This window comes from Nomascus leucogenys, chromosome 14, assembly GCF_006542625.1.
Source record: "Nomascus leucogenys isolate Asia chromosome 14, Asia_NLE_v1, whole genome shotgun sequence".
Lineage (NCBI taxonomy): Eukaryota > Metazoa > Chordata > Mammalia > Primates > Hylobatidae > Nomascus > Nomascus leucogenys.
This window is the reverse complement of record NC_044394.1, coordinates 47064479-47087246: the sequence shown is the minus strand read 5'-3', so window position 1 is coordinate 47087246 and position 22768 is coordinate 47064479. Positions and strand designations below refer to the sequence as shown.

At 47.3% G+C, this 22768-nt stretch overlaps 2 pseudogenes; one reads left to right on the top strand and one right to left on the bottom strand.

The window, feature by feature from the left end:
- Positions 1 to 724: 724 nt before the first annotated feature.
- LOC101179268 lies at positions 725 to 3294 on the top strand (annotated as a pseudogene).
- A 1854-nt stretch (positions 3295 to 5148) lies between these two features.
- Positions 5149 to 6825, bottom strand: LOC105738920 (annotated as a pseudogene).
- Between the last annotated feature and the right edge of the window lie 15943 nt (positions 6826 to 22768).

Below are 22768 nucleotides of genomic sequence, written 5' to 3'. Positions count from 1 at the left end.
TGTTACCTCCCCAGGATCCGCTTCTCCTCCCATCCTACCCTTAGTCACCCCCTGTGATGTCAGCTTGTGTGTGCCTGTGGGTATGCACCTGTGGGGATGCTGAGAGGAAACAGCCTCTCCTGGGAAAAGTGAGTTGGGGTCTGCAGGATTTTAGGGGCTCCGATTCCCAAAGCCAACCCCATGGGATATGGTTCAGCCCTGGCCTAGGAGATGGTAACTGGACTCTGCCCATGTCCTGTGTCCTGGGCCAGCCCCTCCTCTCTCTGGGCCTGGGTTTCCCAAGTGTCTAATGAGGGGTTGGACTGGAACTGCATATGGAAGCCTCAGTGTGGACCTGTCTGGCTCCCTCCATACCTGGTGGGTGAGTGGGATGTGCTCTGGGGTACCCTTGGGCCTCCTCATGAGTGGACATGCGTGAACCTTGAAGGGGATGCCTGGGCCTCATGCCCATGGCCACACATGCACACAGGGTCTGCATGGGCCCCAGGCGGCAGGTGCACCAGAGCCACACTGCACAGCACATTGCATGGCACCAATGGTTCCTCCAGCGCATGTCCCACGTGTCCCCTGGTTCCTGTCTCCTGCAACCAGAAAGTAAGCCAACCTTACTTAACCACATGGACTTGGGGGAAGGGAGTAGTTTCCCAAGGGGAAACTGAGTCTCTGTGACTATAAGAAGTGGCCATGGATGTGGGACTGGCGAGAGCCCCAGGTCTTTACAATCATGCCGGTCGCCTACACCCCTGCCTCTTGCAGGAGCGTGTGTCCCAGGGAAGGGCAGGACTGGTCCCAGCTCACAGAGATTCAGGGAAAAGTGAGTGCCTCAGCTGGGGTTAGATTTGTCTACACAGAGCAGAAAGTTCAGAGCAGTTGTGGCATAGACAAGAGAGAGTGCTTTCTTTCTACTGTTAAAGAACTCTGGAGGTGGTTCTCCATGCTGACCCAGGCTGTCCCCATGGCCATCAGCCAGCACCTGTCCTGCTGTCCCAGAGTCTCAGTAGCTGACTTCTGTCCTCAGTGCTGTCTCTGGACCCCAGAGGGCTGTGCTTCAGAGCTAGGAAGAGGAGAGAAGGAAGGACCAAGGCCTGCCCAGCTGTGTGAGTTCCAGGCAGACAGCCCCTGCGAGCCCCTCACAGTGCCTCTGCTCATGCCCAGTCACCTTGGACTTGTTCTGGTCACCTTAGCTACAAGGTAGGTTAGTTAGGAGCAGTAGCCTTTTTGCTTGGCAAATTGCTGCCCAGGATAAAACCAAGCCTTCTGTTCTTAATAAACAGGGAAGTATGAAAATCCCGGGTGAAGCCCAGCGTTGTCTCCCTACACTGAACTGCAAGATGAAGGGGAGGAACTGAGTTACCCTTAGATAAATTGGGAATTTATTTGTCTACAACAGACTCTCTTTTCTTGGTATGTGTTTATTGAAGAGACAGAAACAGTCATGGCTCTCAGCCAGGATGTGTGAGTAGGAAGGCTGCTTTCAGTGCCTAAGCAGGATGATAGGAAGTGATGTGTTGGCTTCCACCTGCCTGTAATTTGTAAGGAGCTCTGAGAAAAATCCTCTTCTGTTTCATCCATGGGGCAAGGCCGGCACAGGGGTTTATGGAGACTTCTAGGCAAGCAGCATGTTCCTAAAAGCTAAGACTAATTTAAATCTCTAAACTGAAAAAGTAGAATGGTTTGACCCCACCATTTTGACTAGAGATATTTCAGTTCTCATAGTGAAGATTAATAATACAAGTAATCCACGCAAAATGGATAATGGTTAAAACTTTATGTGGTACAACTTATTATGACTAAAAATTGTTGGAAGAAAAATATTTTGGAAAATATTTTGTTGTGTTTAATTTGATCTTGAAAAGTTGAGTTAAAGAAATACTGATCCCTAAAGAAAACTTACGATAGCAGAATCTGTAGTCAGTTAATTTTGATGTGGCCCCAAATAGAGTCATTTAAATAAAAAATAAATAATCCTGATAAAATAGTTTTGGTGAATTAAAAATAAGAGTCAATGAGCTAGAGGCTGGGCATGGTGGCTCACATCTGTAATTCCAGCACTTTGGCAGGCCGAGGCAGGTGGATCACTTGAGGCCAGGAGTTCAAGACCCACCTGGCCAACATACAAAAAGTAGCCAGGCATGGGTGAGGCATGCCTGTAATACCAGCTACTCAGGAGGCTGAGGCAGGAGAATGGCTTGAACCCAGGAGGTGGAGGTTGCAGAGAGCCGAGATGATGCCACTGCACTCCAGCCTGGGTGACAGAGCAAGACTCTGTATAAAAAAAAAATAAAGTGGATGAGTTAGAATTGGGTTTCTATCCTTTATTTTTATAAAACGGATCAAGGTTTTAACATGTCTGAATAAAATTTGCCATGGGCAGCTGCCTAACCTTGACCTGCTCAATCTCTTCCAGACCTTCTGCCAGAAAGTGGGCCTGCTGTGCACGCTTCAGGGTAAGCTGCAGCCCCAGGACTGGAGGTTGTTGGACGAACCGCTGCAGGGCCTGCAGACACTGCTGCTCATGATTTTGCGGCAGGCCTCCCACGGCCTCTTCCTGCGCTACCATGTGGAGGCCCTAACCCTGCGTCGCATCAATAGCTTCCGCCAGTACAAGTATGACCTGGTGGCAGTGGGCAAGGCTTTGGAGGGCATGTTCTGCAAGCTCAACCACCTCCTGGAGCACCTGCACCAGCCGTTCTTCCTCTACCTGCTCCCCACCCTGTCCCACTTTGCCTCCATCGGCCTCTACATGCCTGCCACCAGCTTCTTGCTCCTGGTCCTTGGTTTCAAGGCTCTGCAACTGTGGATGCAGCTGCATGAGGCCAGAGTGGGCCTTGAGAAGCTCAGGGGGGCCCCTGGCCCTAGTGTCCCCCCTCCCCCAGCACAGTGTGGTAAGCACACAGGTCCCAGACAGGGGCTGGATGGCTCTGAAGCTGGTAGCCCTGATCTACCTAGTACTGCAGCTGGGCTGCATCGCCCTCACCAACTTCTGACTGGACTTCCTGCTGGCCGCTGCTATGGTGCTGCTGCTGTGCTCGCCGAGCCTTTGGGCCCTGGACCCTCTATGCTGCCCTGCTGGTGTTGACAAGCCTGGCAGCCATGCTCCTTGGCAGCCCATTCCTGTGGCGGGAGCTGCAGGAGGCACCACTGTCACTGGCCGAGGGCTGGCAGCTCTTCCTGGCAGCGCTGGCCCAGGGTGTGCTGGAGCACCACACCTAAGGCACCCTGTTCTTCCCACTGCTGTCCCTGGGCCTCTACCCTTGCTGGCTGCTTTTCTGGAATGTGCTCTTCTGGAAGTGAGATCTGCCTGTCCAGGGCACCAGGCTGGTACAGAGACTCCCCAAGGACCCCATTCTGCCTCCTTCTGGGGAAATAAACAAGTGACTGTCAGCTGTTTAAAAAAAAAAATACAAAAAAAAAATGCCCTGGAAAATACTGTGTTAGCAAAAAGATTTAAAGATTGGTATAATTCTGATTTAAATGTTTTATTTAGCACAGAATCAAACATTGCATAAGAACAAAGTTTTCTGAGACAAAATGGCTGGGTTTAAATGGGTTTAAATGTCTAGAAAAATACTTAGCTAACAGTGTGGTTAAATTTTTACTTATTTTATTTATTTTTGAGATGGAGTTTCACTCTTGTTGCCCAGGCTGGAGTGCAGTGGTGCGATCTCAGCTCACTGCAACCTCCACCTCCAAGGTTCAAGTGATTTTCCTGTCTCAGCCTCCTAAGTAGCTGGGATTAGAGGCGCTTGCCACCACGCCCAGCTAATTTTTGTATTTTCAGTAGAGACGGGGTTTTGCAATGTTGACCAGGCTGGCCTCGAACTCCTGACCTCAGGTGATCCACCATTCTCAGCCTCCCGAAGTGCTGGAATTACAGGCGTGGGCCACTGCCCCTGGTCAAGTTTTTTTTTCTTTTTTTCTTTTGAGATAGAGTCTCGCTCTGTTGTCCAGGCTGGAGTGCAGTGGCACGATCTAGGCTCACTGCAACCTCCGCCTCCTGAGCTTAAGCAATTCTCCTGCCTCAGCCTCCCAAGTAGCTTGGATTATGGGCGCCTACCACCACACTTGGCTACTTTTTTGTATTTTTAGTAGAGATGGGGTTTCACCATGTTGGCCAAGCTGGTCTTGAACTCCTGACCTCAAGTGATCCGCCTGCCTTGGCCTCTCAAATTGCTGCGATTACAGGCGTGAGCCACCGCGCCCGGCCCCGGCCAAGTTTTTAAGCAGATACATTAGTTACGTGTGCTGAAGTATCAGATGACTCCCTCAGATTTCATTGACTTCACATTATATTTTGGGCCCACCAGAGGTTGCTGGCTGGGCGTTCAGGGTAGAGGCTGCTCCCCTCTGCGTGGCCATGCAGGAACCCAGAATCTTTCCATCAGGTGCCTCCGTCATCTCTGGGACCTCCTCCCACCTGCATCTATCGGTAGAAGGGGAGAGTGTGAGAAAGGCACTGGAGGCTTTTGTGGGCCAGCTCTGGAAGTGGTTCACGTTAGCCCATTGTCTCCCTTTGGCAAAAGCTTGTCATAGGACTACACCTAACACAAGGGGACTATGAACTAGAGCTTTTATTTATTTATTTGTTTGTTTGTTTGTTTAGGCCCCATGGGGGCTGTGAACTACAGCTTCTATTTATTTATTTATTGTTTAGGCACCATGGCCTACAGTCCTTTATTAGAGTGAGGGTCCCGAGGACCAGCCCCCATATATGATGGGTCCACTTGAGCCTCCTTAGGTGCCCCATGAGGGAGTGATGGCTTGGGTACGGAGCCAGGGACCTTGCCCAGCCGGACACTGGAGCAGGAGAGCGGCCTCAGTCCCCACCCCAACCCCAGGAGAGGGCGCAGCGAGAACCGGAGTCAAATCTTGGGCCGGGTCCAAGGGCCTGAGCGCCCGGTTTAGGCTGGAAATGGTCTAGCTCTCAGAGGTGGTCTGATCCCTAACCAGTCCCAGGCCCAGGCCCAGCCCCAGCCCCAGCCCCAGCCCCAGCCCCATCCACATCCCCAGCACCAGCCAGCACCACCTGGAAGGTTCAAGTACATGGAGGAGAGGAGTAAGGCGGACTTGGGCGTATGGAGAAAGGGGTGAAGGGAGAAAGAGGACTTGCGCTCAGGAGGGAGCGTGGCCTACTGGCGGGAAAGCGGGCGTGGCAGCCTGTGCGGGAGGTTGCGGATCCACAGTGGGTGAGACCAGGCCCCAGCCCCATCAGGGCGCGGGGTGCGCGGCCAGGTGGTGCTCCAGCAGCGCGTGGTGAGAGAAGACCTTGCAGTAGACGGGGGAAGGGCGCGCGCTCGGGCCGGTGAGTGCGCATGTGCATATTGAGCGAACTCTTCTGCGTGAAGGGCTTGGCGCAGACCGCGCATTGGAAGGCGTGCACGCAGGTGTGCGTGACCATGTGCTTGAGCAGGCAGTCGCGCAGCGAGAAGGATCGTCAGCACACGGCGCACTGGTGCGGCCTCTCCCCCGAGTGGATGAACATGTGCTTGGTGTAGTTTTTCTTTGAGCTGAACGTCTTGCGACAGTGGCCACACTCATAGGCAAGTGGCTCGGCACCTGGAGTGCAAGCAGAGGTGCCTGAGGGGGCCGTGGTGGGAGCAGCAGAGGGAGCCGGGGCCTCCCACAGCTGAGTGCCGGGGGCTGCCTCGGGCTGGAGTGTGGGGTAGAAGGCGGGTGGGGGCGCAGGGGCTGGCCCAGATGGTGCTGAAGGGGGTGGTGCGGGTGGTTCGGGAGCACCCAAGTGAAAGGGGAAGAGTGCGACGGGCGGCCCTGGGGTCTTCATGCCAGGGGGGCGGGGTCCAGCCAGTATGCAGTCAGGCTGGACAGGGGTCTCGGTGGGACAGCCTTCGGGGACAGCGCCATCCTTGTCGTGCCAAGCGGTTACATAGCTGTCTGGAAATACGTCCTCAGCTGCCCCAGATCCCGGAAGAAAATCCCTCCCACACCACTGTAGTCAGAGAGGCCAGTGGGTGCAGGGAACTCCTCGCACGCGCTGTCAGCAGCAGCAGTGAGGAAGCCGGCAGCAGAGTCTGGGAAGGAAGGAGGTGCTTGGCTCTCTCCCGGGCCGCCACCTTCGCCGTCCTCGCCATCGGTCTCATCGTCAGCTTCCTCGTCATCGTTGTCACCTCGGTCGTCAGGGGCCGCGGACAGTGAGGGGTAGGCACCAAGCCCCTCGGCTTTGGCAGGTGTCAGGGGCGCAGGCAGCTGCAAACGCGCGGGCTGGCGCTGCTTACCGCTGTGCGCGGCACCGGGGTGCCCCGGGGGTGTGCAGCCAGCAGGTGGCGCAGGCGGTGACGCAGCTGCTCAGGTGCGAGTGGCAGGGGCACAGGGGTGGGCGGGGGCGCGGGTGCAGAGGTGCTCGGGGCTCGAGCGCGTGCGATAATCTGCGTGCATTCGTCGATAACTGTCTATGCGAAGCACCGACGCAGCCATGAGTACCTGCAGGGCTTCACTCTGTGCCACAACGAGCGAACCGCTGTACAGGAACTCGACTAGCTGTCGCACCGTCTGCACGGGCACCACCGAAGCCACACGGATCTCAGCGTGGCCGAGCAGCAGCTTGTCTTGGAAGGAGGGCGAGCCGATTGCCAGCACGCAGCGGTGCGCACTCAGCGAAGCTTCACGAATGCACACAGTCACGTCGCAGAAGTGCCCACCCAGCTTCTGCCCATTGAGGGTCTCAAGCAGAGAGCGTGAGAAGTTCTGCAGGTGTATGTGGCGCACAGCCTCTGCAGCCGCCGACTCCGACTCCTCTTCAGGCACCAGGCCCGGCCGTGGCCGCCTTCTCACCCCAAGGCAGCACTTCCGGGCGCTTCTCTTTATTTTTATACAGTTTTATTGAGATATAATTTACATGCTATCCAGCCCATCTATTTCAAGTGTACCATGCAAGGGGTTTGTGTATATTCACAGAGTTGTGTATCCATCACCATCGTTTTAGAACATTCATCACCCAGAAGAAACCACGTACCCATCAGCAGCCACTGCCCATTTCCCTGATCTGCCCCGCCCTAGGAAATCCGTAATCATTTTCAGTCTATGGATTTGCCTGTTCTAGAACATTCATATAAATGAAGTCACAACACTGGGTCTTATGTGACTGGCTTCTATCAAAGTTTGCAAGGTTCATTTATGTTCATGGTATGTATCAGTAGCTTGTTACTTTTTATGTTTGACTTCTATTCTGTTACTTACCTACACCATATTTTATCTATCTCTTCTGCAGTTTATGGGATTTAGGTTGTTTCCACGTTTTGGCTGTTCTAAATAATGCTGCTCTGAGCATTCACATACAAGCTTTTCACATGATTTCATTTCTCCAGATCTAGGAGTACAATTGCTATATTATATGGCAACTCCGTGTTTCACTTTTTGACAAAGTGCCAGACTGCTTTTCAAAGGACAGCATCATTTTATATTCCTGCCAGCAATGTCGAGGGGTCCAGTTTCCACACATTCTCACAAACAACTTATTGTTATCTGTCTCTCTAGTTATTGCCTTCCTGATAGGTGTGGAGTGCTTTCTCACTGGTTTTGATTTGCATTGTTTAAATGAGTTATAAGATTGAGCATGTTTTCGTGTTTATTGGCTGCTTGTATATCTTCTTTGGAGAAATGTCTATTCAGATTGTCTCCCCATTTTAACATTGTGTTATTTTTTACTATTGACTTGTGAATGTCAATAGTAAAATATATATATATTTGTGAAAAAATATATGTATATATTTTGAGACGGAGTCTTGCTCTGTTGCCAAGCTGGAGTGCAGTGGCATGATCTTGGCTCACTGCAACCTCTGCGTCGTGGGTTCAAGTGATTCTCCTGTTTCAGCCTCCTGAGTAGCTGGGACTACAGGCATGCACCACCACACCTGGCTAATTTTTGTATTTTTAGTAGAGGCGGGGTTTCACCATGTTGGCCAGGATGGTCTCAATCTCCTGACCTCTAATCCACCCACCTTGTTCCCCCAAAGTGCTGGGATTACAGGCGTGAGCCACCGCGCCCAGCCCAAACATATTCTTATACAATTCTCTTCTTAGATATAGGATTTGCAAACATTTTATCTCACATTGTAATTATTTTTTCGTTTTCTTGAAAGTCTACTTTGATACACGAATGTTTGTGAATTTTATAAAGTACAGCTTATCTATATTTTCTATTATACTTGTGGTTTTGGTATGATATCTATAAAATCATTGCCTAACCCAAGGTCACAAAGCCTCAGTCCCATATTTTCTCCTACGTGTACTAAACTTTTGGCTCTTATATTTAGGTCTTTGATCCATTTAGGGTTAACTTGTATAAATGGTGTGAGGGAGGGGACTAACTTCAGTCTGTACATGTGGACATCAATCTGTCCCAGGACATTTTTGAAAAGACTATTCACTCCCCATTCAATTGCCTTGTCTCCCTTGTCAAAGTCACAACAATTACTGTCCTCATTTTTGTATCTGGTCCCATGTTCCTAGTTAGTAACTATAACTACCTTCTTCTACTACCCATTCTGTATTCCCTTAGCTTTCAGCAAGCAACTCAGTTGGTCTTGATTCTTTATATGGGGCAATAACCCAACTTTCCTTCCTGAAGGAACTGGGCCATTGGCAGCTGTGCCTGAATTGGGTTGTTGTAGTTTTCCATTAAATTAATCACAGGGCATGGTAGTAGGTAGCACTGAAGACACCCTAGGAGATCCCATGTATTCCAGAAGTATTATTTCTTACTTCTGTGGAGTAGAAGCAATTAACCCTTGGTAGTCAAGATCAACCACCTCTGCCAGCACGGTAGCTCCCTTCTTTACCTGTCTATTCAGAGGCATGAGGAGCTCAGTGGACAGGGACTATCTTAACTTCCAGTTCAGTAGAACCATTTCTTTGTATTGTGGGGGATGAATTCCTCCTTTTGGGACCAAGACTTCTAGACCAGCAGAGCATAAGATTGAGGGACGGGAAATGAAAATTTTGCTGGTGTGTCACTAGGGGTAATAGTGATGAGGAGAACCAATTGGTGTGGGAGACCATGAGGGTGGATAAGGCACTCTAAGTCTAGACAGTAGTGTGATTTTTATGAAGTACAATTTATCAGTGGTGACAGAAACATTGAGGGTAGGAGGGGAAATTCTCATACATAGTGTCTGTTTCAGTGAGAACAAGACACTGCCTCTTCTATGATGGAGGTGGTTCAGAGCCACAGCCAGGTTACCTTGGGAGTGGAAGTCCATGCTGCAGAGCCCAGGCATCACCTCCGACCCTGCCACCATGGCCACTGTATTCTTGAGCCCATTGAGCAATGACAGGGGTGGCTGGGGAAAGAGGCTGAGTGGTGTCCACAGAACAGGTCATCCTATCTGCTTGATTATTGAAATCCTTCTCTACCAAGGCCACCCTTTGGAGAGCATTTATGTAGCACTCAATGCACTCTTGCTTTTGGTTTACTCTTTTACTAGGTGAAACCAGTCCTAGTGGCTCATAATTGGGTTTTCCTATCATACTTGTCCTCAGTCCGTAGGTGAAACAACAAACGTAGGGATGCTGAAAGTTGCTGTGTATGTGTCTATTCCAACCGCAGGGTGGGTTCAGGGACACATTGGATCCACTATGATACAGACATGAGCTCACACTCCATCCACCAGCTAACCTCCATAAGTCCCTACTCTGGTGGACCACAGTGATGATTTTGGTCTCTGGGAATTCCTGTCAAATCAGAGTCAGTGTCCAGTAATTCCCCAAATATCTGAGAATTTTCTTTTCTCTAAGTCACAGTCATCCTGGTGGAAGGCTGTAGGTCCCTTTGGGGAAGACTGGGAAAAAGATTAACAATGTATATTTTTGGCAATGTAGCAGCAGCGTACTTCCCCAAGATCACCCAGCCTCCCCTTCACTTAAGGGGTTGTGGGCCTGTGAACTGGCTCAAGTCTGGGAATTGATTGAGGGTTTTAGATCTGTGTTTCATTCATCTGAGTTAGTCTTTTATTCAGTTGACCTAGAATTCTTCATTTTTTAAAGAACAACTGACTTTGGTACAGCCCATTAGCTCTCCCTGTGGAGACCATGGACTACACAATGCCGTGGGCTTCCGTGAGTCAGACCATTCCGACTGCTGCCTTGACATTGCTTTCCACTGTGGTGACCACACCCACCTCATCTTTGGTGATAAGGACAGCCCATGTTCCCTGCCACCCCAGGATTCAATTATCCTCATTTTATTTAAAGATCCCAGTCCAGCGGCTGCAGTTCCTGCTGTAACATTTTGCCTACTGAGAGCACAAGCTCAAAGCTCTTCCAGCATACTGGGCTCCTCTCACAATATTCTTTCTCATGATCGTTGTGAGAGGTATGTTCTGTAGACCCTCCAGTGTGAGTGAGCAGCTCTGACATAATAAATCCAGTCTCCCTGAATTTTTGCATACCATCCTGTACACATAAACCAAGGAAGTTGTGGCATCTCAACTTTATGTACCTTAGGTAAACTCTGATTCTGTTTCAGCCAACCAACCAAGTAACCAAACAAATAAGCAAACAGCCAAGCAAGCAAGCACCAACCAATGAAGCAAGCAACCAACCAAGTAACCGATCAAACCAACCCTTGGAGCCCTTTCTAAAGCTTTGACCTACAACCCTGAATCCAGAATCTCTGTTTAGTGGGCCAACATTAATAAATTTAGCCTAATCCATCTTTATGTTACTTCCACCATGGTGCCACACACTTAATATCCATTCCCACATACATTCCCCAGATTTCTTTCTGTATAAATTGTGTGTGTGTGTGTGTGTACAAAGAGAGCATCAACTGAAAAATCACACAATTTTATAAATTTAGAAAAGAGAGCTTTATTTCTTATAAAGGTTTGCAGCCTGCAAGGTGGCCATTATGACAGGCTGGGAAGTGTGGCCTACAGCCAAGGCCAGAGGCAGGCACTTCCAGGGAGGGAAGGAGAGGACAGAAATTTGAGCCAAATGAGTTGGATACATATACATACTCAACAGGATATCAGAGGAGCTATATCATTTTATGAGAATACTCATAAAAGAGGTCCTAACACATGCATATTCAATAAACATGCATGTTCATTCTGGGGTGGAGACTTGACACTTAAATGTATTATAATTAGGCCCTACACATCAAAAAGTGAAGCAGGGACATGAAGGTACTCAGCCTCTGTAAAGGCACAGCCTCTAAAACTGGCCAGAACCAGTCCATGGAGGATGGTCTCTTATCAGGAGAAAGTTACTGAAATCAGTCCCTTGTCCAGTGAAAGCTGTCGTGGGGCAGGAGATCAGTTACTCAGCATCTGTGAACTGGGTGAGTTGTAATTGTTTTAATCTTGCTTCTCTCACAGCCAGTGCTTGCTTGGCTGCTAGAGAAAAATAAAAACCATGTGGTAGTTAGAATCTAGTTTATTCTTTAAGAGTAGGGTACAAGACTTAACCCTTGCCTGGCATGGCCCTAGGTCCTGTTTATAATTTGGGGTCTTATTGCCACAAAGAGTCTGTTCTGTCAGTCTCATGATCTCTATTTTAACATTAATGCTGTTCAGTTGTTGGGTCTAAACCCATAAGAGGGAAGGAGGTACAGGGAGGTATGTCTGACCTCCTGTCCTGTCATGGCCAAGAATTGAATTTTAAGATTTATTTGAGGTTCTGTTGGCCAACAGGGGGTCTGTTAAGTCAGGCGGAGGGCTTAGGATTTTATTTTTAGTTCTCAAGGGAGACAAAATAATTTAATCAATTGGCCCTGTGACTGTTGGACTAACATGGCTATGATCTGTTGGACAGACTTCAGGCTGGCACCCAGGCAAAATTCTATACTGTGTAAATGCATCATGCACATTTGTAACAACATGTACATAACAATGTCACAAAATACTTTCACGGTGACACCTAGATTAGTGTTTTATTGAATAGCTGATGATATAAATTGGCTCATTTGATGCCAAGACTGACCATCACCACCATACCAAGGTCATCACTGTTCAGAGGCCTAACCCAAGGAGGGGGTCATGTGCAGACCCAGCGGTGGGGAGGAAAGATGCTGCAGAGGAGACGGATGCCCACAGAGGCCCCTGAGTGGATACAATGCTCACTAAGTGGTAAGTAGAGACTCAACGTAGGCTGTAAGGTCTCCCCCTGTGCAAATGGGACCCCATCCACTTGAGAGTCAAGGGTCTGTTTGGGTGGCAGGGATAGCCACTTCTGAAGGTAGAAAGGAAAATAAGCTACCAAATTGGTATCTTTCTGTGAAATGGACATCGTGCTTAGAATCTCCATTTTCCCCACAACCTGGAGGAATAAGTATTGTCATCTGCACTTTATAGCTGAGGAACCTGACTAAACAAAATTAAATTACTCGCCTAAGCAATTAGCAACTAGCAATTAACCAAGTCTTTCTGACTCAGAAACCCAGCTGTTGCCTGTTCATATCCAGCCCCTGTATTGGGATCAAGATCTGTCCTATTCTCAATGCAGCAAGATCCAGGCAGATCACACTGGACTCCCAGCACTGAATCTGGCTCAAGGGGACATCAAATTTGACTGGGTCATGGGGCTCAGGAGCATCACTCTCAAAAATAGCAGTACAGGAGGAGGCGATGGCCCTAAACAGCATTTGCAGGCAGATCCCATGTTAATCGTAAGGGTCAGGACTCTCTCACTTTTCTGTCTCTCTGTCTCTCCTCTAGGGCTGACCCCACACTGGACACCGCTGCATCCATGTCCATCACACAACACAGCTGCCTTTTCTTCTGCCTGCTTATGGGAAAGTCCCCTTTTCTCCTCCGTTTTCTTCTCTTCCTGCCCTATCACACCGTGCACGTCTCCCTTTCCTTAAAGAACCACCATCAAATTTAGGAAGAGGGAAAGGGGTGGCTCTGGCAGGAAAAGCCAGAATCCCCTCTAGCCAGCAGAGAGAGAGGAATGGCTGCATGTTTTCTCCCCCAATCCAAGGCACTGGGTCTTGGCTGGGTTGCAGGCTCCAAGCTGCTCTCCTGCTGTGTCGGTGAGTTCTGGTCAACCTGCAACCTCCTGATGTGGCCATTGCAGTTCATCGAGTCTTCAGGGACTCCCCATGGCCTGGAGTACTTTGCCTTGCTTACACGGGAGAGGAGAATGAATTTATAGAGAACATCATCTAAATCCAACTTGACCATTGTGTGGCCACATTTGCTAGATTGCTATAGTCTAAATCTAGCATTGTAGAAAGACAGGGGAGCTTGGAGCTGCACAAACCCAGGTCTGGAACTGGCTCCTTACCTTGGAAGGTGAATGATCCTGGCAGGACTCTTAGCCTCCCTGGGCCTCAGTTTCTTTATCTGTTTCATGGGAATGAGGATCTCTGCTGGGTGGTTGGGTGATGTGGGGGCTGTGTGAAAACAGCTTGTCAATACAAGCCAAAATAGAAATATTTCTCCACAGAGTATGAAGGTCAAATGAGAGAATACATTTAAATTAAATGGAAAATTAAAATGGCAAAAAAGGCAAAGCTGTATTGAAAGTTCCAAGCTTCTCTATAAGGAGCTTTTTGACTAGGTAAGAATCCTGTACTCATTCCCCCTAAATATAAAAAAAAAGTTGAAGGAGGCAGAAGGGTGAGCGATGCACGATGGGTGAGGACTTCACCTGCTGTTGCTGGCTTTGAGGATGGAGGAAGGAAGCCACAAACCTAGAAGCTGGATCCCCTAGAAGCTAGAAAAGGCAGGGACCTGATTCTTCCCTTGAGCCTCCAGAAGGGACATAGCCCCGCCAGCACCTTGACTTTAGACCAGTGAGATCCTCTTAGGACTTTTGGCAACCAGAACTGTAAGACAGAAATGGAAGCCACTGAGTCTGTAGGTGTTTGTTGCAGCAGCAATAGAAAACTAATGCAGAGCCCAAGAAATCACTGGTGATGAGATCAGGAAAGTGGGATCAGGAGGTCTGGATCTGTGAAGAGATGGGGGAAGTGGGCTCAGGAGGTCTGGATCTGTGATGAGATGGGGAAGTGGGCTCAGGAGGTCTGGATCTGGGGTGGGGATCTGGAGTGGAAGGGGAATTCATTTGTTCATTGTCTATCCTTTTGCACTGATTGAATTTTTTTCTATATATATATGTGAATTTTCACAATAAAATTTTTTTCCAAAATAAAATAAAAGAAACAAAAGGGGCTTTTTGCAACTCAATTCCTATCTATGTCTGAGTCCACTTGTATTGAATGAGTCTTTCTGCTAACGTCCTTATATTTGGGTGACAATCTGAATGTCAGTGACCAATCAGAGCAGAGGCAGACCTTGGAGTGGGCAGGGCATCCTGAGGGCCCTGATTCCTGCCATGAGACATAACCCTTTAGGTGCCAGACCATGGGGAGGTCCAGGGGTTGCAGGGGAGGGCTGTGCATCTGCAATGGCTCTCAGGGGGCTCCCGGTGGTGGCAATTGGTGAATCTGCACAGTGGTGCTTCAATATTGTCACAACCCTGCTGTCTCTCATGCTCTCAAAAAGCATTTCTCTTACCTGTGACAGACTTCCTATACCTAACAGCTTGCAAAAATGTTCCAGGTTAATGAGAATAATCTCTCCGAGCCATACCTCCCTGCTTGGGGTCTCAGTTTCCCCAACTGTCTCCAGACAAGTTAGGCTAGAAGGCCCCTGAGCCTCAGCCCCTCTATCCCCCTCCTGTCACCCAGACCTGATCTGAGTCTTGCACCCTGGGTGCAGCACGACAGGGGTGGGCAGGGGCTGGCTCTGGGCCAGAGGACCCTTTCTGATGGACTTCAGCTGTTGGCCTTCCAGGGGAGACTGATCAACCTCACAAGAGTCATAAGGTGAGTAGCGGTGGGCAAATCCATCCCCCTCATCTTAGATTTATGGGGATACAGAGAGAAAGAGGAGACACTCCAGGAGGACCTGCAGGTGGGGAGTACCAGGTTGAAACCAAGGACACCTTCCTGGAGGAGCTGCTGTTTGAGCCAGCTCTGAGAACAGGTGGGGACAGGACTGGAGAGGAGGAGGGGGTCCCCTATGAGCAGAGGCTGGCCACCACCCCATCTAACACCCCCACAGGGCCTCTGTGGCATCCCTGTCCAGTCCCTGTCACCACCCAGTTTTTCCCTCTGGACCCAGGAATTCAAAGTAAGCAAGGAGGTCCGCTGCTCCAGTTGGCTGCAAATAATTACAACCTTGAGCCCAAGCAGCACTTTGGGTCCTGGTTTGGGACCATGAAGCGGCTCGGTGAGACTGAGAGGTAAGGCCAAGGCAGGAATTGGGACAGTAGGATTGAACTCTCCCTGGGGGCCAGCCTCAGAAAGCCTGCGGCCATGGCCTCTTAGTCAACATCAGATCCTGTGGTCTGGCAATGCCTGGGGTACCCAGACCTCACTCTGGACAGGCCCTGGGAGGGGGCCCTGGTGAGATTCCTGGCAGCCTCACAGCCACTCTTCTGTCTGTAGCTACAACCTGTCATGCCAGCTGGAGGCTCCATCCCAGTTGGCTGGGAGCACAAAGGCCAGGAAGATAGACATCACCCACCACAGGGGCCAGTCGGGGCCTGAACCAGGGCGGGCAGAGGTTGGCTGCCTTGGGCTATGGGTGGGCTCAGGGAGTCAGACAGCAAGGTACTAGCCTCCCATCCTACTGCTGACCAGCCCTGTGACTGGGGAGAGTCACCTTACTTCTCTGGGCCTCAGTTTCCCCCTCTGTGGAGTGACGCTAAATGATCTCTCTGGAGACTGGGGTCAATAGGGCGCTGGTGATTGACCAGGCACTCAGCACATGCCTGGAGCACACAGTGCAGGGCTGTGATGGGGAGGTGGCCTGAGTCCCTGGGGAGACACCCATGTGTGCCTGCCATTCCGACCAGCCACCAGGCCCTCAGGGCAGAGCCCACTACCAGCAGCAGCTCACACCCCGAGACCAGCTCAGAGGCAGCCCCTACCTCAGCAGCAGGGATATCACGGACACTTTGAGCTGGTACTAGGACGGCTTCTCCAGCTACCACGTGGAGAGAGGTCCCAGCTGAGTCCCACTCATGTGGAGTCTCATGCCCCTGAAAGTGCCATTCACCACTGGCCAGGCTCATGAGGCCACATGAGAGGGGGGTCACTGGGGAGGAGATACCGGGGGAACAGAGAAGGTGGTTGAATTTTTGTATAATAGGCAGTGCAAGTGTTTACTGTTTGGGAGGGGAAAGGTTTGTTATTATTAGCAATGCTACACTTGAATATTATACTAAAATCCAGTTTCTCTATAACCTGGGAGTTGCTCTTTTGTTCTTTCTTTTCCCGTCTTAATTAAAATGAGATGCAGACTCTCATGGTCCGCAGTCGATTAAGAAATCTTGCATGGCCATCAGGTTATGTCTTGGAGAGCAGGGTTTTAGTACCATCAGCCTGGCAAGGAGCTGGGCCTGCCCCTCAGAGCTCCCGGGACTGCAAGATTTGGCACGTTCACAGGGCACCGTCACAGCCTCTGAAACACGCTGTCTTTAAAGACGTTTGCAGGCTGGACGCAGTGGCTCACTCCTGTAATCCTAGCACTTTGGGAGGCAGAAGCGGGTGGCTCAGTTGAGGTCAGGAGTTCGAGACCAACATGGCCAACATGGCAAAACCCCATCTCTACTAAAAATACAAAAAATTAGCCAGGTGTGGTGGCAGGTGCCTGTAATTCCAGCTACTCGGGAGGCTGAGGTAGGAGAATTGCTTGAACCCAGGAGGTGGAGGTTGCAGTGAGCAGAGATCACACCACTGCACTCCAGTCTGGGCAACAAGAGCAAAACTTCATCTCAAAAAAAAAAAAAAAAAAACCATGAAAAAGACATTTGCAAGGACCATGTCCTCACCCAGAATGGCGCCTGCCTTTCTACAGTTTTTCAGGAAGAGGAAACATTTTCTGCTTCTCTCGCTGAGGTTTTTTTAAACCACCCATTAGGAACCTATAGATTTCAGGATCGAACACTGGGATTCCCTCAGCACTAAAGGAGGAAAACCGCAAACAGAGCTGAAAGTGCAATGTGGAAAGGTCAGGCTGAGGAAGGTTCTTAGCCAGTAGACCAAGGGCAGGAAGGACACTGCCTCCTCAGTCTCCCACTAGGGAACTTGTAGTTCTTGTCTCCTGACCTCAGAATTCCTTGTCATGTTTGTTTTGTCTCCAAGGGAAGGGTTTGCATTACAGAATTTAAGGCTAGAGTGGGCCTCGTGCAGTTAACCTTAACCCTCTCTCTCCTTCGCTGGCCGAGGTGAAGTCTGGGACCATGTAGTTCTGACGTCCACTCTCTCAGGGGATCACCAGTTCACCCACCTCACCCGGCAAGCTGGGCCCTAGTTTCGTGACAGGCATCTTCCACCCACCTGGGAGGCAGGGTTCAACACTCTGCCTCTGACCTTGTTTCCTTCCTCTGCCACCTGCTTAGGCAGCCAGAAGGGGTTGTCCAGCCAGCACCTGGGCTTTGGCGCTCCTCACGCAGGTGGAGGAAGTTTCAGGCACCTGGCTCCTTAGGTGTCTGCCATCCAGGTGCTCTTCAGGCCTGCCCAGCAGAGCTCTCTTGATCCAGCTAGAACTGGCCAGAACTGACTCACTCAGGAATGTGTAGACTTTGGCATCAGGGGCTGCTTTAATTTGCACAATTTCCAAATACCTCTTTTTTCTTCTTTTTCTGATGAGTCATCTCCCTAGACTTGCATTTTAAAGAGAGAGATAGTTATCAGGTTCCAGAGAAGACATGGTAGAACATTTATATCTCAAAGGCACAGAGCTGAGACTTCAGGTTTAGATACTATAATTTGCCTAAACCAAAAAGGAGGGTGTAGGTAAAGTTCTAGTCAAGACAGGATGGCCAGGAAAAACACCTTAAACCAAAGGATGGCTTGCTTTGCTGATTTAAGCCAATGGCTTCTTTATCATAAGACTTCCCAGTGATTTAGTCCTCTCTCTCTTCCAGTGCACAGAGACATACCCCTCCTTACAAATAAAAATGTTCTTTATAGATGTAAATTTATTTTAAAAAATGTTTCAAAATAACCAGATGAAAATCATCCTCATGCCAGAAAGACTTTTTTTTTCATGACTAGAAATGAAACAGTAAGTATTTGTTGTATTGACATACTTAGGCTTAGACCTGTTTAACAAGAAAGCCTAATAATAGCACTGTGGTTAGACTCTAGCCTATTTTTCCAAACCATCATTTTATTATTAAGGAAACGAAGGATCAAATACCTTTCATTCATCTGATATGATCCTTTAAAACACATTCCACTAATAAGTCCCATTTGGAACAGCTGAAAATCTTTTAATAAAACTTTTTAAAGATGAGCTCATGGCTTAGTGTAAATTTCACAAGCTTAATTAGGTCAAATGGAAGGAACTCAGAAGAGTAGTTGCCCAATCAGAGCCCATTATTTGTAAGTCATCAGCCCCCTCCATGACCTTAAAACTCCACTCTGACCTAATTATTGCAAACCTATATACGACAAAGTGAAAGGATTAATTTTCATTCATCAACCTCTCAATCCCAGATTTTCAAAGAAAAAACCTATGTAAGGAATACTTACCAAAACCAGACAGGAAAATTAGAGCCTGCATACTTAAGAGTCAAATTTGTTCCACTGCAGCTAGGTCGCATACAATTACATCATTTGGTTCTTCATACACTCTAGAACTGACCACGACAGAGTTTAGCATAGAAAAACTGTAAGAAATAGGTTCCGAAACATAGAAATTGCAAAGTTCAAAAGGCAGGAGAATGGCGTGAACCTGGGAGGCGGAGCTTGCAGTGAGCCGAGACTGCACCACTGCACTCCAGCCTGGGCAACAGAGCGAGACTCCGTCTCAAAAAAAAAAAAAAAAAAAAAGCTATGAAAAAAACTAATGTAAATGAGAGACTCCTCTCCCTTTGTTTTAAAGAAATAGACCCATCAGAGAAATGCAAATCAAAACCACAATGAGATACCATCTCACACCAGTTAGAATGGCGATCATTAAAAAGTCAGGAAACAACAGGTGCTAGAGAGGATGTGGAGAAATAGGAACACTTTTACATTGTTGGTGGGACTGTAAACTAGTTCAACCATTGTGGAAGACAGTGTGGCGATTCCTCAGGGATCTAGAACTAGAAATACCATTTGACTCAGCCATCCCATTACTGGATATATACCCAAAGGACTATAAATCATGCTGCTATAAAGACACATGCACACGTATGTTTATTGAAGCACTATTCACAATAGCAAAGACTTGGAACCAACCCAAATGTCCAAAAATGATAGACTGGATTAAGAAAATGTGGCACATATACACCATGGAATACTATGCATCCATAAAAAATGATGAGTTCATGTCCTTTGTAGGCACATGGATGAAGCTGGAAACCATCATTCTCAGCAAACTATCGCAAGGACGAAAAACCAAACACCACATGTTCTTACTCATAGGTGGGAATTGAACAATGAGAACACTTGGACACAGGAAGGGGAACATCACACACCGGGGCCTGTTGTGGGGTGGGGGGAGGGGGGAGGGATAGCATTAGGAGATATGCCTAATATAAATGATGAGTTAACAGGTGCAGCACACCAACATGGCACATGTATACATATGCAACAAACCTGCACATTGTGCATGTGTACCCTAGAACTTAAAGTATAATAAAAAATATATATAAAAAAATAAAAAATAAAGAAATAGATATTCTGTAAAAATATACACAATTTTTACAGACAAATACATTTATAAGTTGTTTTTATCTTAAAAATTGGGGATATTTCATATTTATAACTAATTATTGAGCCTTAAGTTTTCTTGGCCATTTCTAGGCTAATAAACTAAGAATCATGTAAACTAAGCCAAAGTAGAATAGACATAAAAGTCCTGAACACTTCAACTTCCTATTCTTCAAGAAGTATACCTGGCAAAGCTCATTTGAGAGAGGAAAACTTTCCTCCACCGTCTGTTTTACAGCGCTGAGGCTTCTCATCACAGTTCTATGACTTGTAGCTTAAATCCATGTTACATGGTCACTGGCATTGTTAGTGCTTCTCTTTTAACACTGTAGGAATTAATCAATTTGGTGGCGTATTTAATTAATTCTATCACTAGCCTGGCTACTGGCCACCCTTTTCTTCTCAACAAGGAAATCAAGTCAGAAAGGCTTATTTTCACTAAGTAAGACTTTGGGGACATAGCAAAGTTCATGACAATAAGAAAGAAGCGGCAGCAAGGGTTTGAAAAGAGTGGTTTCAGTCAACTGAGGGGTTCCCATGGGAGAAGCAGGATCAAAGAGAGAGAGAGAGAAAAAACAGGGAGGGCTAATTAGATTAGTTCATAGTTGTCCCAACAGCGATGCCTTTGGGGGCTTCCCTTAGAGGGGAAACAGTCCAGGCCAAAGGGATGACCCATGAGATGGCTGCTGTAAAAGTGGACAATTCTTTTTCCAGTGGCCTGGCTATTTGCAAAAAAGGCAGACATCTTAGGGCACAGGGGTCTTTAGTTTGCATGCACAAGTAGAAGTACTCTCAATCCCTGCAGTTGTTGTAACTGGGAAGACATGCACCTGTTTACCTTTGTAAGGGTTTCCCCACTGTCACCACTGTAACTCTAGGTTATGTTTAGGGAGGCCAAACTTATCTATCTACTGAACCCAGTCCAGTTTCCATCTGATCATCAGACTGAGTGGCCTCTTCTCTCGATCCAATACAGTTCACCATCAAATCCAATTTGATGCTGGACTCAGTCAAGTTTTTACCAATGACTCATCAGCTACCCAAACCTCAAAAGGCCATATGTCATCTCATAGCACAAACTGGCCACTGGCACCCACCCAAGGTTATTTGCTCTCTCATAGCACAAAACCCTGGATTCAAAACCCAAAAGGATCAAGGTTCAATGCAAAAAGAACAGAGTCTGGCCTAAGAGGAATGTACAACCTCAGAAGGAGGGCAAAGGGGCCAGCAGTGTCTTTCCTGCATTCCTCAAGTGGTCTTGGGAGGTGGAGCCCATCCAGCTTGCTAGAACTCTCAAAAGACAAAATTACAACAAATTTACTTTAAACTAAATAAATAAATAAAACTTAGCTTTTATTTATTATTTCAGAATCAACTTCGAAACCCAGTCTGGATAAAAAAATTTAAAAAAAAAAAACCCTTACAAAGATAAACAAATGCATAGCTCAAAACACAAATCCTTGGGGCTTCAAAATCTGAGAGAGAACTTGCCCAGGACCCCTGCTGCTGTGAGAGATCTGCATGCACAATGGACCTGGTGGGTCGCTGTGCTTGGGCACTCCATGCTTCTGGGGTTTGATGGAAGTTCTACTTCAGACTGCATTTCCTACACTAATCTGTTAAAAAAAACCTTTACATACGTTAAATTTAGCAGAGTTTATTTGAGCAAAGAAACCGTTTAGGAATCAGGCAGCAGTTTGCACCAAAAATGGCTCAGAACACTCCATGCCACCATATGTGCGGGTTATATTTACAGCTAGAGAAAAAGAAGTGCACAGAAACAGCCTGATTGGCTGCTGTTGGCATTTACCTTATATAGTCATGTTTTGGCAGCTTTCAGCCTCTGATTGGCTGAAGGCTCAGCTGTTTTCACTGGCTAAGACATAGTTACGTGTTATAAGACTATAGTCTTGGGTTAAGTTACAGTTATTTTTACACATTAAGTTAGGTTACAACTAGCTATGTATAGAGAACTCATTAGGCCAAACTTAAAATAAGTATGGAGGCAGCTTTAGGGCAAAGATAATTCAATTTAGTAATACCCTTATGTATATATTTACTCTTTTTATGTATATATTTACTCTTTTTATGTATTTCTATATATATTAATAAATATAAGTAGTTGTATGTACATATATAAAAACACACCTATGTGTGTGCATACACATGTATGTGAGTATATATGTTTGCTTCTACCCTGTATGAGCGAAGTATGCCAGAGTGGCAGAGTGCTACATACATATGTGTAAATTTCTATATTAAATATATTTATGTATGTTACCTATATATTTATATGCTCATAAATATATATTTCCTTGAATAGTCACCTATGTTCTATATTTCTAAATTTATAAATATGCATATTTATGTGTGTGTGTATATGTATATATATGTATATTTAATTTTTATGTGTTTGCTTCTGCCTTATTTGTAAGGTAGCCCAAAATGGCAGAGAGATTACATATGTATGCTATAAATGTTTATAGTATATATTTATGTTTATGTATATATTTAAATATGTTACATAGTTTTTTTTTCAAGAATTTGAAAAAGTTTCTAAATTGAGGAAAAATTTATGTAAGATTAAGCACTTTAAAGTGTATCATTCACTGACATTTAGGACATTCTTAACACTCTCTAGTTCCAGAATTTTTTTTCTTTTTTGAGAGGGGTCTCATTCTGTCCCTTAGGCTGGAGTGCGGTGGTGAGATTTTGACTCACTGCAATCTCCACCTCCCAGGCTCAAACAATCTTCCCACCTCAGCCTTCTGAATAGCTGGGACCACAGGCACATGTGCCACCATGCCCAGCTAATTCTTCGTTATTTTTTTTTTGGTAAACACGGGGTTTCACCATGTTGCCCAGGCTGGTCTTGAACTCCTGAGCTCAGGCAATCCACCTGCCTTGGCCTCCCAAAGTGCTGGGAGTTTTATAGTTCGAGGTCTTACATTTAAGTCTTTAATCCCTCTTGAGTTACTTTTTGTATATGGTAATAAGTAGGGGTCCAGTTTCATTCTGGCATCTAGATAGCCAGTTATCCTAGAATCATTTATTGAATAGGAAGTCCTTTTCCTATTGCTTATTTTTGTCACC